Genomic DNA, 18,777 nt, shown 5'->3' with positions numbered 1-18,777 from the left:
GAGGACTTTGTGGACTGGTGTTGGGTTAATGGGTTAATGTTGGACTTGTGGGCTTGGGCAGCATTGGTTTGGGATGTTTTTGTGATGCACATTTTCTTTACATAAAACTCTCTCTTATACATGAGTTGCTGTGGATTTGTTTCTCCAAAGTACCTAGACTAATACAGACTCTTTCACAGGGGTCACCTGATTCATAACAGTAGCAAAATGACAGTTATGAAGTAGCTACGAAAATAATTTTATGGCTGGGGGTCACCACCACATGAGGAACTGTGTTACAGGGTAGAGGCATTCGGCAGGTTGAGAACCACTGCCGTAGTCAAATCGATGGGTTTCCTGGCAGCCCCACGGAGTCCCCAAAGTCAGGCCTGGCGGTAGCTTTCCAGAGGGTGGTTACCTTCCTCGGTGTTGTAGTTGAGGTGGTCTTTCCCTGGGCAGGAGGCAGCACTGTGAACAGCCCCGAGGACTGCCTTTTCAATTTCCCCATGAATGCGGTCTATTTCCCCGGTGGTGAAGAGGGTGTGAAGGAGCTGCGGGCAGTCACCCCAAGTTGGCTGGTGGCTAAAAACATATAGTCTACTAGACCTTGGGGGTCAGTGGAAAAAGGAGGGTTCTGGCACTTCTAGTTCTACAAGTCTGTTGTGGTAAAGGGGATGTAAACGTATCGTCCGTCTTGTTCCACTGGCCTAAGGGGCAATAGAGGAGCAAGTGAAGGGGGTGCAGAAGATTGCCCACCCGGGTATGCAGCAGGGAAAGGACCGGGAGTAGGAGCAGGCGGGGAGTGGGAGCGGAGGAAGTTGGAGGAGTTGGAGAAGTTGATGGGGAAGTTGCCGCCTTTACAAGACAATCATCATATGGACTTCTGGCAAGATGGCCTCTGAGTAACAAACACCAGAGGGACTTTGCAGAAATCAGTGCTGGAGAGCCACTGAGAGGGAAATTCCACACTTCCAGGTCTCAGGAGGACCATCATAAAGATAAGAAAGCACAGATCCACTAGGCTTTGAGGAGCTGTGGGCTTTTGGTTTACCAGTATGGACACCAGCTAAGGCTTAACCTTAGCCCTGCCACAGTCTCGGCCAGAGGTAGGATCCTTTGGCTGATCCAAGGGCTTTATCTCAACACAGCCACAGCTTGACCCTACTCCAGCCCCACAGTCAGGCTATCAGGGCTCAGTTGTAATTGTTACTTTTGTTTCTCTCTCTTCTCTTTTGCCCCCCACAGTCTCAGTGGGCTCAGGGTTTGTTTGTGGTTTTTTTTTTCTCCTCTATTTTCTCTCACTCACTACTGCTGGCCTCCAGGACACTCCCCTTCACCTAGGGCAATTATTCTTGCCCTCCACCCAGTTTAGGGAGCTCCGCCCTCTTCAGAGTAACATGCAGCTAGGGAATTCCACCCACCTTCGCCTCAGGGGAACTCACACCTACATGCCAAGGTTGGGGGAAATCCAGCCTGCTGGCTCTCTGTGATTAACAAGTGGCTGGGTAAATCCAGCGCATCTTCTGCTGCTGGGGAACTCATGCCTAGCCTCCAAGGCCTTCCAAGTAGAGTGGGAAAGTCCTGCCTGCCCTTTGAGGTGTTCCATTTGGCCAGGGGAGTCCCTGCCTATCCCCCATGGTCCCATGTGGCTGAGGGAACTTCTTCCCAGCCTGCCATAGTGCCTCAAATGGCCTAAGGAAGTTCCAACAACACTCTGCTGCAATCCACGTTCCTGCCCAAACCTCTGTCCCACCTATGCAGCAATCTAACCAACTAGTGAAATTCCTCCCACTGTCTGTGGTGCTCTACACCAAAGCAGATCTTTCACCCACCAACCTGCCCTCCACAGCATTCCAGTTGCAGCAGGCATGCCCAAATGCCCTCTGAGGTGCCCTAAGACACTGTGGGCCACACCACCATGGCTTCCTGTGAGATCATCCAGTGCAGTGCCATCCTCCCAATCAGCATCCTCTGAAAGGGCCATCCAACTTATAAATTATCAAAGGTTCCCGGGGAGCAGTTGGGGGGTATAAAGGAAACAAATGAGGAGCTGATACCAAGGACTCAAATAAAAAGAAAATGTTTTGAAAATGATGATGATAACAAATATACAAATTTTTGACACAATGTATGTATGTATGTATTGTGATAAGAGCTATATAAGCCCCCAATAAAATGAATTTTAAAAAGAAAGTCATAACACATGCAATCCAGCCTTAATGCACTGGATAACCCGCCAAACCCATTGCTTTCCAGTGGATCCTTGAGGTAGTTACATAATTTCATATCAACTTGAAGATATATAAAAGTATAGGGATGGGAAAGGGGGAATTGAGAACTGATAGCATTGATGACTATACAACCTCACTTGCTGGGATCAAACAACAGAATTGTAGGTGATTGGATAGATAGGACTGTGTAAGACATGGGGGAAAAACTATTATAGAAAAAAAAGAAAAGAAAAGAATAAGAGTTCCTGGGGGGTATAGTGGGTGAGGGAGGGGACAAAGGGTAGTGGATATCAAGGAATTCAAGAAGAAAGAAAATGTTTGAAACTGATTGTGGTCGCAGTTGTGAAATACTGCTTGATGTGATATGCTATCTGTAAGCGCTCCCAACAAAACATTTAAAAATAATTTAAAAATAAGTTTTAATAAAGTCTAAGGGTGGTATTCAACCTGTCAACCTGATGGTGACTCCTGTGAGTGTGGCCTTCTCATAAGGAGGAACCTGGGAACCTTCCCTCTCTCTCCACCTTCACCTTCTTGCTGGCTGACTGTGAAAGCTGCCAGAGCCTCTGCCATTAGATCCTCACGAGTCTGCACCACCAGCCTGTGCTCTTCCTGCATCCTGCATCAGTGCATGTGGCTGTGTGAGTCTGAAGAGGGACTTCTGGACTAGTATCGGGCTGATGGACTTGAGTTGGACTGGGCTGGGATGTTTTCTCAATATATAATTACTTCTTGATGTGAAGCTCTTTCTTAAACATATATGAGTGTCTCTGGATTGTTTTTCTAGTCAATCTGGCCTAACATAATTCCTATGCATACCATAAGGTATGATGGAATGTTTTGAATGAACAGTGAGTAAATTCAGATGCTGAAGCAACGCAGCAAAATACAGGTGAAGTTTAAGGCCAGGTGAGAGTCTGAGTGCCCCATGCAAGAAAAGAAGGATCCTCTCTACCTGTATTTGCTTTAGCTGTTCTACATTCAAGAAAAAAAATTTTCAGAATCTTTTCTGACATTCACATTAATCTTTACTTTATTTCTTGTCATTTTAATGTCATTTTGTTTTCTTCATATTCTTGATCTCATTCCACAGCTAGTCAAGTCTTCTGACATTAGTGTTCAATGAGTCAAATCTATTCTTGAAATATTATCAAAATTCAGGTGGGATATACTCTAGGCGATATTGGTTTAATTGTGGACTAGTTTAATTTTCATCAACTTCAATTTGAACTTACATATGAACAACTGATTATCTGCTCCACAGTCAGCCACTGGCCTGGTTTGGGTGGAGATGCTGAGCTGCTCTCTACTTTCTTCCTACAGACACAGTCCATTTGGTTTCTGTGTATTCTATCCAGAGAAGTCCATGTGCATAGTTCTACCATGGTATCTCCTGCTTTGTTTCTACCACCAGGGTCATATCTATTCATTGCTGCCCCCACCTCTTTGTTCCCACGTTTTGCTTTTAAATTATCAGTGTGTCTTGATTACATGTCTGATCAATTTTGGATTGAAGATGTTGATAGAATTCTTCAATTTCTTCATCACTAGCTGTAATGGTGTGCAAATTTGAATAATTGTTGGATTAACTAGATTTCCTTGTATGTGCTTGGATATGATCCTATAACAGACACCATTGTACTTCGAGTTAGATCTTGAAATGTCCTTGCTTAGGTTGAATGTGATGCCATTCCTCTTGAATCTGTCTCTTCTGATGTAGTAATCCATGTGATTGGTTCCAAATGATCAGTATCAGTTCATTTCCACTCACTAATGCCTAGGATTTTGAGTTTTATGCATTCCATTTCATTTATAATATCTTCCAATTGTCCTAGATTCATACTTCATCCATCCCAAGTTCCAGTTATTAATAGATGTTTGCAGCTGGTTCTTCTCATTTTGAGTAGTGCCTCATCAGCAAATGAAGGCTTTGCTCCATTCACATCATTATGGTGAACTCTCCTTTGAGAAGGCAGCTCTTCCTCAGTCATATATTGAGTGCCTTCTGATCTGAGGCTCATCTTCCAGCTCTATATCAGGCACTATTCTAGTGCAATTCATAAAGTTTTCAGTATATTCAGTATATTTGACAATGTTCTGCTCTGATTCACAAGGGTTTCAGAGGCTAACCACCCAGAAGTGCATAGCCTATTCTTTGTTCTTGGTCTGGAAGCTCTGTTGAAACCTGTTCACCTTTGGTGACCCTGCTGATATTTGAAATGCAGCTTCCAGCATCACAGCAACATGCAAGCCATCCCAGTATGACAAACTGACAGACAAGCTTGCAACTTGCTTGCTGAAAGTGAGGAGGACTTGAAGTGCTTGCTGATGAGGATCAAGGATGGCAGCTTTCAACATAGATTGCAACTCAATGTAAAGAAAACAAAAATCCTTACAAGCAGACCAATAGGTAACATCATGATAAATAAAGAGACGTTTAAAGCTGTCAAGGATTTAGTGGTGCTTGGACTCACAATCAATGCTCATGGAAGAAGCAGTCAAGAGATCCAACAACCGATTGCATTGCACAAATCTGCTGCCCAAGACCTCTTTAAAGTTTTGAAAAGCAAGGATGTGACTTTGAGGACTAAGATGTGTCTGTCCCAAACCACGGTATTTTCAGTGGCCTCATCTGCATGTAGAAGTTGGACACTGAATAAGAAAGACCGAAGGAGAATTGATTCATCGGAACTATGGTTTCAGCGAAAAGCACTGAATGTTCCATAGGCTGCCAGGACAAACAAATCTGCCTTGGACTGAGTATTAGAATGTTCCTTGGAAATGAAGCTGATGAGACTTTAGCTCATGTCCTTTGGAAATCTTAACAGGAGAGACCAGTCCCTGGAGAAGAAGATCATGTTTGGTAAAGTGGGACAGTGAAAAAGAGGAAGATCCGCCACAAGATGCATTGACCAAGTGGGTGCAAGCGTGACCTCAAGCATAACAACAAGTGTGAGAATGGTGCAGGAACAGGTCGTGTCTTGTTCTGTTGCATGTAGGCTCGCTATGAATTGATACCAACTTGATGGCACATAACAGCAACTCTACCTGTAGTTTTCCATCTTCAATGACCCAGTACATTGGTCCCCTGCCCACCATCCAGGTCTGGTTGTTTCAATCCAGGAGGTAGGGTCTTCACTTAGATAAGCTTAGTTTCCATGTAAAGACTAATTTCAGTGCTGCTGACTCAGCCCTGCAAAGTAAATGGACAGTGGGGTTGCTTCTAAGAAATTCATAGACCAAGAGGGCTATGCAGTCACAGGCTCCCATTTAGTGATCCCATGAAGTGACTTGGTGACATAAGTAAAATGGGACAGAGGCAGCCATTTGAGGCACTGTCAGATAAATGTTGGACTGCTAAGTATCAGGTTGGTGGTTCAAACCCAGCAGCCCCTCCATGGAAGCAAGATGAGGCTCTCTGCTCCCATAAAGATGAACTGCTCTGGAAGCACTATAAAGGGTCACTATGAGCCTGCCTCAACTGGATGGCAGTACAGCTTGATTCCTGAGGCAGACAGGCACCACCAGTGAGTTGAGTCCACCGTGGATCTCTTAACCTTGCTATACTCCGGGTTCTGTCTTGTGACCTCTCAGCACTGGGAAAGAGCTTAGAACCCTATATTGTGGATGGATCCCACGTTGCTTTAACTAATACCCCTCAGTTTTGGCTTTTCTAAACCTTGTGAAGTTACTTAGCTTCCTGGAGTTGGTATTCTGGGGTTCAAACAATAATGCATGTCCCATTTTAAGAGTGTCCTAAGTTTTGACACCAAATGGTCTCTTGACAGAAAACCATATATTTCCCTAACTGGACTCTGTCTTTATTGTTGCCTTTAATAAGGAGAAGTGGATTGAAATTCAGAAATTCCAAATTAGAGAGAAAAAATACATTTGATTAGCAGATGACACCAGCAGGGATTGTGACAGCACGGCAGGCTGTTTTGATGTCGTTGTGGAAAATTGTGACTAAAGTACACAGCGCTTATGTACTGTCCCACTGGAATGCACACTCTGGGGGAGTCACGGACAAGTGCTTCTATTACTCAAGTCACAAGACAATCACAAGATGGAAATGCTGGCAATAGCAATCCGATAAAACAATAAGGGTAGCATCTGTGATGCAATCTTTTCGATGGTGTAACGACTTCCAGGCAGTTATTCAGTTGACTCTCTGGGCAGAATTGTGCAGACATCTGTACATAATATACCAGTCCTCGAGCAAAATAGAAAGTTATAAAAAGTTCACAAAGGAGGGGCTGAGCATGGAGTGAGTTAAGCTAACTGCAAATAGTAAGTTTAGGTTAATGCTGGCTGTTAGTAGTTTACAATTATACTCACACTAGTAATGGCTGCTGTGTACTGAGTATTCCATCGTATTAGATTCTCCAGCAAATGTTTGCAGCATTTATTATTAGTTCCCATTTTAAAGATGAGGAAATTGATACAGGGGATTAAGGATTAGGAGCCAGCGTTTCAACAGAGCCCTGATGGATTCTGTACCCTCCTGTATTAACCTTAACTGTTCTACTCCACTGCTTCTGGAATGGAAGCCCTTGTCCCTGTTTGCAGGCATTTAATTTCTTCTTTTTGGGAAGGAATTTCTTTTACACCATACAAATCAAAATAAAATCGGTTGCCATCAAGTTAGTTCTAATTCATAATGACTCTCCAGGGCAGAGCAGAACTGCTCCATTGGATTTCCAAAGCTGTACATCTTTACAGACAAAGACCGCCACATTATTCTCCAGAGCCAGCAGCTGGAGAACATCCCCAATATTTGTTGTGCGTATGTTCCAACCAGCCCTGTGGATTAGTAGCTGAATGCCTTACCCCCTGCCCCTCCCAGGCGCCTTTCCTTCTCCATTTCAACTCACTGCCATCAAATCGGTTCCACGACAGGACAGAGTAACACTGCCCTTGTAGTTTTCCAAGATTGGAACTCTTCTTCTTTTTACATCATTTTATTGGGGGCTCGTACAACTCTTACCACAATCCATCCATCCATCCATTGTGTCAAGCTCATTTGTTGCCATTATCATTTGTAACTCTTAACTGGAGGGGGAATTCTCATCTTTCTCCACTGATGGGCCTGGAAGTTTCAAACAGCTAAGCTTGTAGGTAGCAGTTCAATGAATAACCCACTAGCCACCCCAAATCCAAAACCATACTAATGGCCGTTGTGTCAATTCTGATTCATGGCAACCCATTTGGCAGGGTAGAACTGCCCCTGTGGGTTTCTGAGACAGGTATAGAAAGCCTCCTCTTTCTTCCAGAGCCACTGGTGGGTTTGAACTACTGACCTCATGCTTGGCAGCCCAGTGCATCACCACGACACTCTCAGGGATCCATATCACCAAACCATGTCAAACCAACTGCTATAAAATTGATTCTCACTCACAGGAATCCTCTAGGGTAAAACTCTCTAGGGTAAAACTGCCTCTATGGGTTGCCAAGACTTCATGAAATTAAAGTGTTTATCTTCCCAAATAACTAACCAGTTTCTTTATTTCGATGATTTGCAATAATGTATAAAAATGTCTACAGAAAACCTATCGTTTGGAAATCCAGCTGAATACTATATTACTTGGCTGGAGATTACCTGGGTCTATAGCGTTGGTATCAAATATTGATTATAGCATGAACTGCCAGAAAAATGAATAAATCTATCTGTGAAAAATCACAGCCAGAATTCTCCTAAGAAGTGTGGATGACAAGACTTGATCTCATGTACTTTGGACATGTTCTCAGGAGGAACCAGTCCCTGAAGACGGACATCATGTTGGGTAAAGTAGAGGGTCAGGGAAAGAGAGAAAGACCCTTGGTGAGATGGATTGATACACGGAACGAAGCAGTGGGCTTAACACGGGGATGATTGTGAGGGTGGCACAGGACCAGGCTGTGACTTAGTCTGCTGTACAGAGGGGCACGGTAAGTTGGAAGCAACTCAAAGCCACCTAACAATAGCAACAGTTTGCTTTTGATGCATTGTAAACCTGGAATGATGCAGCTAATAAAATCTGCATCATGTAATTTGATCAAGTTCATTGTAACTACCATAGAAACAATCATTAAATTAATGAATAAATAATAATGGGGTAAAATGAAGCATATTTTCATAAGCATTTTTCAGGTCTAAGATCATAGGTGAAGGGAATTGATTTTCATTTTTATTCTCATTCAAATTAACCCCTGGGGTTATGGAAGCATTCTACCTCCCGTGCTGCTTCGGGACACTTGATATCTGAACAGAAATAGGAATCGGTGAGCAAGGAATTCTGTTGGGGACAGGAGGACGGGAGGCTGACCATGTCTGCCACAGGAGACTTGTAGAATTTCACTTCGATTAGTGCAAGTGGTAGGCGAGTAGAGATGACTTTCAGTGTTCTGAAACAGGGACTGTAGCAGGTGAGTTTTTGTTGTTGTTTTGGTGAAAGGGTTATTTAAATTGAACTTAGATTGGTGAGTAGAATTGGGGAATGCAGCTTGATATATCCAGAGAGATGAGGGCTTCTGCAAGAGAATGAAATAAAAGTTTTAGTTTTATCCTTTTATTTAAATGTTATTTAAAGTTCAATCAAAACATTTTTTTAAAATAAGGAGGAACAATATCCAACTTCTGGATTTCAAACTTATGTTCAAAAGCTAATGGGCTTCAAATTCAAGCCACTAATACAAGTATGGAAGCCCTGCTAGCTCAGTGGTTAAGCACTTGGCTGCTAACCGAAAGGTCTGATGTTCAAACTCACCAGCCTCGCCTTAGAGAAGGGAGGACAGTCTGCTTCTGTATCCATGGCAGCCTTGGAAACCCTGGGGGGCAGCTCTGCTCTGGCTGTAGGCTTGCTAGGAGTCAGAATCAACTGCAGAGCAATTGGTTTGGTTTGGAATGCAGATATAAAATTAAAAAGCAAAAATCTTTCATTTACCCTGCACTACAATTTCGGAAATAGTTAGCTAGCATTTTCTTCCAAAATGCCTCTGTGAACCACAATCTTTAGGTGAGTAGTTGAATGCTTAACCACTTGTACCAAGTGGAAGAACTAAACTTATTATGACATATATTTTAAATTTATAATATATTGGGCTATTTGTTAGCCTGTTAATAAAGTCAGGGGAAAGGAATATGCCTGTAATTTAATCAGAATAAGAAACAAAGAGAACGGAAAGAGGGAGTGAAGGTTAATTTAAATATAATTTATACTGATTTAGCCCAGGTGATGTAGTGGATTATGTGTTTGGCTGCATAACTACAAGGTCACCAGTTCAAGTTTACTGAGTCTACCAGCCACTTCATGGGAGAAAGAAGTTGCTTTCTGCTCCCGTAAAGAATTACAGTCTTGGCAAACTAAATAAGGGGAGAGGAAACATTGAACGAGACATTGACGTGGTCTACTCTAGGTCTGGAGGTTCAGTGGGAAGAAAATGGATAGATGGAGGGTGATAACAGAAGGATCAGGGGTTCAAAATCTCAATGTGGACAAAAAGGAATCACATGAAAAAACATCAGAGATGGGAGATAGTGATCAAATTTTTGTGGTGATCAGTTTTCACTACCACTAATCTCATATTTTACAAAATATATCTCAGGCTAGTGATATATTAGCTAGTGATCAGGACATTCAAGTATGGCCATGAGATCAGACAGGTGGAATGTGGAGAAGATGGCGGCTCCATGAGTTATGAAAATCAAGACTGTGAGGGTTGTTTTCTTAAACAGGATTCAGTTGCTCTAGTGTTTACGACGTGTAAGTGAACACCCCGTGTGTTTCCGTCTAAAAAATTTGAAGTGGTGGTGACTGTTTAATGCCCCTTGATACGAAGGAACAATTGAACTATTGAATTGTATGATATGTAAATGATGTACCAATAAACTGTCGGGGGGTGGGGTGGTGGTGGTGGTGGTGGTGGTGGTAAAAAGAATTCCAGTCTCAGAAACCCAAAGGGGCAAGTTGACCCTGTGGGTATGAGTCAGAACCCACTTCAGGGCAGTGAGGATGTTTTGGTTGTTAGATTTCAATAAGTTCCGTAAGGATGTCCAGTCTGGGAAACCCACAGGGGCCTCTCGGGCTGCTACGAGTTGGATGTGCTCGCTGATATTCAGTTTCGATCAGAAAGGAGCTCTGGTGGTCTGGTGGGTTACTCACCGGGCTGCTAACCACAAGGTCAGCAGCTTAAACATAGGCATTGTGATAACATGTGCTTGCAGGTTAAAAAAAAATCAAAATAAACCAAAGCAGCTGCTGACTGGTAAGCGTTTGATCACTCAGTACACATGTGGTGGTTTGAACACCATCAGAGGTGCCTTAGAAGGAAGTGTTGCCGGCCTGCATCAGAAGCATCACAACCCTGAGCACCCGATGAAATACAGGTCTACTCTGTAAACATGGGGCTGCCGTGTTTAGGGCTAGCAACCCCCAAATCTAGGACTTTGAGCTGATGGAAACCTGGCCAAACTTTCTCATTTAGAACAACGCATATGCTCCCAGTAGCACACTGGATGGCTGGGATAAAAAGATGTTGTTTCCGCCTCATCCTCAGGGAGCTTACAGTGTAGTGAAGCGCTTTCCATATTTCCATTCACTTAGTAAAATATACCCAGATCTTACTATCAGCCAGGAACCTTGAAGGTGTAGTGGATTATGTATTTGGGGGCTGACCACAGGCTAGCAGTCTGTGGCTACCAGTTGCTCCTCAGAAGAAAGATTACAATCTTGGAAACCTACAGGGCAGTTCTACCCTGTCCTATAGGGTTGCTATGTGTCAAAATTGCCTTGATGTAGTGAATTTTTTTTGGTCTTCTATATGCCAGACTATAGTAGGCATTGGCAAGAACAATACACAATAATAAACAAAATTGCTTGTTTATTGTGATGCCTCTGAGTTCTCACCAGCTTTGGGTCCATGCCTCCTGAAGACCGACCACCACGCCTTCAATTAGGCTGCAGAGTTCTGATGGAGAGACATTTGAAGTTGATTTGGAAATTGCCAAACAATCTGTGACTATCAAGACGATGTTGGAAGCTATGAGACTGGATGATGGAGGAGATGATGATCCAGTTCCTCTACCAAACATGAATACAGCAATATTTTTTAAAAGTCATTGTCATTCATTGGTGCATCTACCACAAGAATGACCCTCCGCCTCCTGAGAATGATGAGAATAAAGAACAGAGAACAGATGATAACCCTGCTTGGGACAAAGAGTTCCTGAAAGTTGACCAGGGAACACTTTTTGTACTTACTCTGGCTGCAAACTCCGTAGACATCAAAGTCGTGCTTGATGTTACATGCCAGACCATTGCCAATATGATCAAGGGGAAAAACTGAGGAGATGCACAAGACCTTCAATGTAAAAAACGAGTTTACTGAAGAGCAGGAAACCCAGGTACACAGAGAGAACCCGTAGGGTGAAGGGCAGTGAAACAGTGTCCCTGACACTGTAATACTGGAAGGATGATTCTAAATACTAGTTGCACCACTCTGTTTATAATTCTTGGTATTAGACAGACAGCAGTCAAATGCAGCAGCAAATCAATTGTATTGGCAGAATATTGTCTTTATTGCATGGGTAGTTTGAGTATGGACTCTAAAACACATAGCCGAGTGTCTTCTTGTGTGATCCAAAATTGTTGTTGTTGTTGTTGTTGTTGTTTTCCTTTCTCTTAATAAAATTGTAGTTTCTCTTTAGAAAATGGTATTTTGGGGCTTTTGATCTTTCTGTAAAATGATTTCTGCCTAGTTTACTGCCTAGTTAACTTTAGTTTAATAACCTTTTAAAAGTTGACACTGTCAATAAAACAACTTGCAAAGTCTGCAGAAATAGACTTAAAGTATTATCTTTATTCACAAACGGGGCTCGATAAAAGGACTGGTTGAGGTAAGTGATCTGCATGGGGTTATCAGGATGATTGCCAGCTCCCCAGTCAGGGAGTACCCCTGGTCTGGGCTAGCTGTATGTAGCAGCCTCCCTTAACTGAATCTGAGGACTGTTTGTGTTTTTAATCTTCTCACCTTTTAATATTTTACCTGGCAACTCAGTTATCACCCAGCTTGTGTTTTGGGGGTGCAAAATGTACCTAGGCAGTTTGTTAGCTTTTTAATTAAATCAGACACTTAAATTAAAAACCAAACAAAATAAATGCTGCCTAACCACACAGAATATAAAGCCTAGAAGATGAAAGCAAATAAGCAAATATAATGCAGTGACAGTAGGAGAAAGAAATAAAAATTGCCAAAGGACCATGTGATAGGTAAGTTTATTGTGCCAACCTGGCTAATAGGAACATGTGGGATTAATGAGGTCACAGTTTGATTGGAGGGCAAAGAGATTAAATGACCAGGCAAAGCCCACCCCTCTCTCTCTTGCTGTCTGGTGATTGGACCAGCCTGTGGCTGCTTTAGCTAGTTCTCTGCCTCATCTTGTGAGCTACACAACCTGTGGGACACCCAGCCTGTGGATCTTGTTGCTAGACCTGATTCGCCATGCTGCTGATGTGTACATCACTTGAGCTGGAGTCTGGTAGATCCTGTCATCTTGAATTGCTTGGGTTTGATATTTCATCCAGGCCTGTTTTGCTAAGCTCCTGAGCTGCTGACTGTTGGTAACCCCCTGCTGTTTGCTGCCTGTGGAAGATTCAGCTGTCTACTTCCTTGACCTTGCACCCAGCAGCCCTGTTTAGTTCAAGGACTTCCAGTATTTTAACTGTTCCATGGAAGTTAGTTGAACTGAGCCCTCTGTACTGCTCTGTGGACTAATTAGCTGTTATATTCCTTTGTGCTATATAAATCTATCTATCATCTATCTATTTATATTCATAAGTGTCCTGGTTTTATTTCTCTAGAGAGCCCTGCCTAACACAGGCCACATGGGCACAGTGGTGATTCAGTGGTTGAATTCTTGCCTTCCATGTCAATGTACCTTTTAAGCAGAACCAGCCATCTGTGTAAGTAGCTTATTTGATGCTATGATACTAAACAATTTTTAAGAGGGAGTGTGTCAGTCTGGGTAGACTAGAGAAACAAATTCATATGTGTATAAGAAATAGCTTTATATACAAGAGAACTGTACATTAAGAAGACATCCCAGCCCAGTCTAGATCAAATCTATTAATTTACAATTAGCTCATATGTCCGAAACCAATCAAAAAAGTCCTCTTCAGACTTGTGAAACACATGCAATGATGCCACAATGAGATCACAGTCCAGTGGGTGGGAAGTTTTGTGGATCCAGGAGTGTTGTCAGCATCGCAACACTGGCAGGTGGCTCCTCCAGGTCCAGAGTTCTCACTGCCATCAGCATAGCCCCATGTGTCTTGTCAGTAGAGAGTCTCTCAGGGAGTGAACACAGCAAGAGAAAATGTCTCCCGCCTCCGAAGAGGAAATACCAGCGTTCCCAGAATCCTCAGGAGAAGGCCCAATTGACAGACTAAGTCCACTCCTTTCACTCTGTATCCTCTCAAGTCCCAAATCGACCCCAGATTCTGTAACTACCACAGGGAGTGCAAATGGAAACAGACTGGGCAGAAAGGCCCAGTGATCTATTTTAGAAAGGCAGCCAGTGGAAATGCTATCTAGCACAAACAACAGTTCCAGCCCTAACTGACCATGGGGGTGGTGCAGGCCTAGTCAGTGCTTTCTTTGGTTGCTCATGGGCTGAGCCAGGGCTGACTCGGCAGCAACAAAACAACCTGGGACCACAGAAGAGCCATCTAACGCAGGCAAGTGAGCACTCTCTGAATTCCCTGGCCAATGTAAAATAGACTAGTGAACACAACACTGTTAACAATGATGAGACTGACCGACTTGCAAAAGAGAAGTCCATCAGTCACTAAAGGACTGATTGAGGGTAGAAGTCGCATGGCTGGAGGCTTTTACACAGAAGTGTAGAGATGGGCTAGGAAGTTAGGAAACTCTCCACGAGCTTTACCTTCATTGCATTCTAGCAGACCTTGTTAGCAGACATGGTGAGATAGCAATCTTTCACCTGTAGTTGGAGAAATCAGAAAATGAAGTGCTAGCGATTTATCTGCATGCTCAACATAATCCAGAAATACATGGGTGGGAGTGGGCAGGCAAGGTTTCAGAGTACTTGACAGCCATTGCGGATCTCTCCACATGCTCCTGGATCTAAATAGCTATTAGTTAAATATAGTGCTATTTAAAAAGTAACATCATGGTTTGTACCTTCATTCGATAAATGTATTGGGGATGATAGAAAGTATTTACAGTTCAACTTCCCCAGAGTGCCTCCTGCTGCCTTTACCACTGCCCTCAGACACTTTCACAAGGAAATCATTGTCGTGCACTTGCATGAGCGATATGGTCAAACTATCAGAATATGTTCCCTTCTAGAAGGCTATTGATAAAACCAAACCCCAACCCCACTGCCATCAAATGCATTCCAACTCATACTGACTCTACAGAACCAAGTAGAACTTCCCCTTTGGGTTTCTGAGAATTTAAATCTTTAGGGGTGTAGACAGTTTCTTCTTTCTCCCAGATAACCTCATCTTTTTCCCTCGAAGCAACTGATGGGTTCCAACTGCCAGCTCAGTGGCTAACAGCTTAATGTGCAAACTACCATGCCACCAGAGCCCCCTGGATGATAATGATAGGATAGTGCAGCTCACGAGGCCTAGTAGCCTAGCAATCTGTGCCGCATTTTATAGTGGGTTTTGTTTTGTTTCGTCTTAATGTCTCACAGTTCAAGTTTTAGTCAACTCAAACTCCAGTTTAAGTAAACATCCAGCAAGGATGACTGTTTTGTTTTCTCCCTCCTATACCAAGCACTAAAAAGAATTCCTTACCACCTCTCAAACATCATAGTAGGTCCTAAAGATACAATCATGAACAAGACAGAAACGTTCAAGAGCAGACCAGTGATTCTTAGCATTTTTTTATTTGCCATGAATTTCTTTGGGAGTTCTCCACTATTCTTCATTGTGCATACTTTGTCAAGGGATTCTGGGATCTCTAATTCAGAACACTTGGTTTTAGTGTGCACTTTGGTGTGTTGTGAATAAGCTTGGATTTTAGTTAGAAATATGCATTTAAAGCTTCCTTCTAGTATCATCAAGTGTAAGTGTGGGCAGATTGCTTAAATTTTTCTTTCATTTTCTCCTCGACAGAGCTGAGATAATACCACTTATCAGGCTATTGTTTGCACTCGATGAGAAAAAAAATATGTAAGTAATTTGCTAAAGTATTAAGCCTGGTATGATTCATGGATTAAATTTTCTCCTTTAAGCTTTATTAATAAGTCATAAAAATTAAAATCTCATGAAACTAATACCCATAGAGTTCTTCCAGTTCCCTTTGTCACTGTCCATATGTCATTTCAAACTTCAAAGTCAAATATTTCATTTGACTTAATCAGGATATTTATTATTTCATGATTATCATTATTGTAACTAATCTGAACATTGGCTATTGTGTTCTCTATTTTTTGAGCTGTGCTACATTAAAGCACATTACAAAATCATTATGCGGTGTAACTTCCTCTTATGATTAATCCAGACAATCAAAGGTCAAAGCTGAGTATCGGGCACATCATTGGGTTTCAGTGACTTCATACAATTGTGATTGAAGAAGGAAAACCAAGAGTCAGAAATGTGGCTTGAGGGCCCTTGGTAAAATTTCATCTCTGAAAAATGTGTTCTTGACATTTCTCTCTGTACTTTTTTCATTATCTAGGTACTTAGTAATTGTCTCATGGCACATTTCATTTTAAACATAGGTTTGACGTCTTTCTGATGGTTATTTCTCAAATTCACAAGCTAATACTTGTCTTTAAGAAGTTCTTCACTAACTGATGTTAGCATAGTTATTAAAAGAACCATATTCTGACATTTAAAAGACATCGACTTATTAAAATATTTAAAATCTTACATGTACTTTTTAAATAAAGGAATACAGATGGTAATACAAAAGAAGACAACCTCTGTATTTATAATGATCTTCCATTTAACCTCTCCCCTTGAGCTTACTCTGACAATAACATTTCAAAACTCAAAGCTATCAGGATGATTAAAAAAAAATTGGGACAAATCTAAGGGTCCTAGTCCGAGGCATACACGGGGCTACCAGAGATAACAAAGGAAGCACACACCGTGGAAGACAAAATAGATGAATGGGACTTATCAAAATAAAACAGGAACTTGTGGGGAGAGCGGAATGCAGGAGGTGGGGGGTGTGCAGGTGGGGCCCCAACAGGGTTAGAACTCCTGGGCCTTCCTGGACCCCAAGTAGTCCTGAAGGCGTGTCCACCTCCACTTTGAAGGCAGAGATCCAGCCAACAGAAACACAGCGGAAAACAATGGAGGATTTCCACACATTCTGTAGTTTTGTCTTTGCCTATGCAGGTCACATTTCCACCCACCCCCACCCTCGCAGCAAAGAGGAAAGTGATTGGCGAGCTCTCCATGGTGAGGTGAGAATGCGGCACATAGAGACGGCTGGGACACAGCTCTTTCAGATCTCTGCACAATCCAGACCTTTCTCAAGAAAGCAAACGCCAAGAGAAGAGCAGCTCAGTCCCGCCCCACTCAGCCAGGACCCCCAAGGTCTCCGTTCTCCAGCCTGCAGGCCCCAGACCGTGCCACCTTGCTTGAGAAGATGAAGCTCAAGGACTTTTTCTTTGATTTGGATCACCCTAAAGTGGCATCTCCCCTCTCCCCCACATCCCTGGCACATACTTCCCAGTCCCCTGATGCTCTCACCCCCGTGCCTCTATCCCAGGGGGGGCCTCACTCAGCCACCTCTAAAGAAGGACCGAAAAAACCTGAAGGAGGTGCTGGCTTTGGGGTACTTGGGAGAGCACGGCCAGCCCCCGGTGATGGGGGAGAGAGGTGGACTCAAATCAAGAAGAGCAAGAAACGAAGGTTGAAAAAGGCGATGATGGGACCACTCCTGCCGGCTGACGTTGAGGACAAAGTCCAGCGACAGATGACCCGACTTCAAAGAAGTCGGACTGTAGGAATTGGTTGCCGGAATCCGCTCACAAATTGTTTTGTTGTTGCCGCTATGATATTCTGGAGTATGTTTATGTTTTATCCCGGACCATGTAAAAATGAAACCATTATTGCCACTATGAGCAATAACGAGACCACGATGAATAATTCAGGGGAAATCACAGTATCCATTAAGAAAAGGGATGTAAATGATAGAATGACTGAGTTAATTATCAAAGCCATAGAAGGGAATGAGGATTTTGGTATATTTATGGAAAATGCAAAAGTTAGAATTGGAACAACCTCAACTGAGTACAGTAACTCCCGAGAAGTTCCCTATGACTGCCTTTCTGGGAAAGAGTGCCAAAGATAAAAAACAACTTTTAATTCACTTAGTAAAACCCCTTAATAAATTTGTTTATAGTAAAGGGGACAGTAATGAAAAAACCCCTAAGACTACTCTCCCTCTTTTGAATTACACTGGCATTTATGACAACAATGGAGAATATATTATTGAGGTAAATGGGAAGCGTGTAAAATGTTTAAACTTATCTTTATGGAAAAGAATAAAAGGGGGAGGCCAAGTTTGGTGTGTTAGATCTATTAAAGACAAAATAAGGTGTACAAAAATGTTATTACAGAGTGGATTGTGTAGCTAGTGCATAATGGAAACAAGAGAACAGTGAAAGCCCCATTGAAAAGGCAGGTAAAAGAAATGGAACGAAGGCTTAAAGAACATAAGATTGATGAAGCATGGAAAGAATATTTAGCTAACTTAGAACTTTGTATTTTAAGTTCATGCCAATTTTCTCCTATCCACTTCCTTGAACTTGAACACTGTTTGGCACCATTACCACAGACCTATTTCAAGAACTATTCATGTTTACAGTTAATCACAATGTACGTTGGTCAAGATTGAAAACTTAAATGAACCAGCCACCCAGAAAGAACGTTCCGAGAAGATTTAAACAGAATGCCTTGGAAAACTTTATGCCTTGCAGCTTTTAATATTAGAATTTTTTCTTTTCACTTTGAATGTATGATTGTCAGAAAATATTGTTTAAATAGAACCTTAAAATTGTAATAAAGCAGCAGATGATCACTGACTCCCGACTCTGCTCATCTCTCTCTCTCTCTCGTCGACGCCTTACCCACTGAACAGGGGACCCTTCCTCCTGGACCACTCCAGGCACCCCTGGTGATACAGATTCGCAAGAGGAGGAGGAGGAAGAGATGCCAACAGTGGTAGGGAGTGAAACTCCAGGGCCTGTGCTCCCAGTGCCCCCTGAGGCTCCTACTTGGGCCACTTGCCACAGGAACCCCTGAAGGAGCCCCATTCACTGACAATGAAAACAAAAAGGCGGGCAGCACAGAAACAAGCAAAGACGGAGACACCAGCTCCGGTGAAGGATTCAGGTCATGGATGAGGACTCATGTGATCTGATCCCGTGTTACTGCCAAAGCCCTTTTGCAGGGCAGTCCATGATTGAGTGCAGCCTGTGTGGGACACAGATCCACCTCTATCATGCTAAGATTAAGAAGACCAATAAATGGTGTGAGTGGCAAAACAGGGAGGGTAAAGGGAGAGTGGGTAGGAAAGAGGGAACCGATTACAAGGAACT

At 42.7% G+C, this 18,777-nt stretch overlaps 1 pseudogene; it reads left to right on the top strand.

Moving 5' to 3' along the window:
- Positions 1 to 3,075: 3,075 nt before the first annotated feature.
- Positions 3,076 to 18,777, top strand: part of LOC101652876 — a 28,243-nt pseudogene continuing 12,541 nt past the window's right edge.

This window comes from Echinops telfairi, unplaced genomic scaffold, assembly GCF_000313985.2.
Source record: "Echinops telfairi isolate 266 unplaced genomic scaffold, ASM31398v2 ScPeMD7_21;HRSCAF=78, whole genome shotgun sequence".
NCBI lineage: Eukaryota > Metazoa > Chordata > Mammalia > Afrosoricida > Tenrecidae > Echinops > Echinops telfairi.
This window is presented reverse-complemented; position numbering and strand designations above follow the sequence as displayed.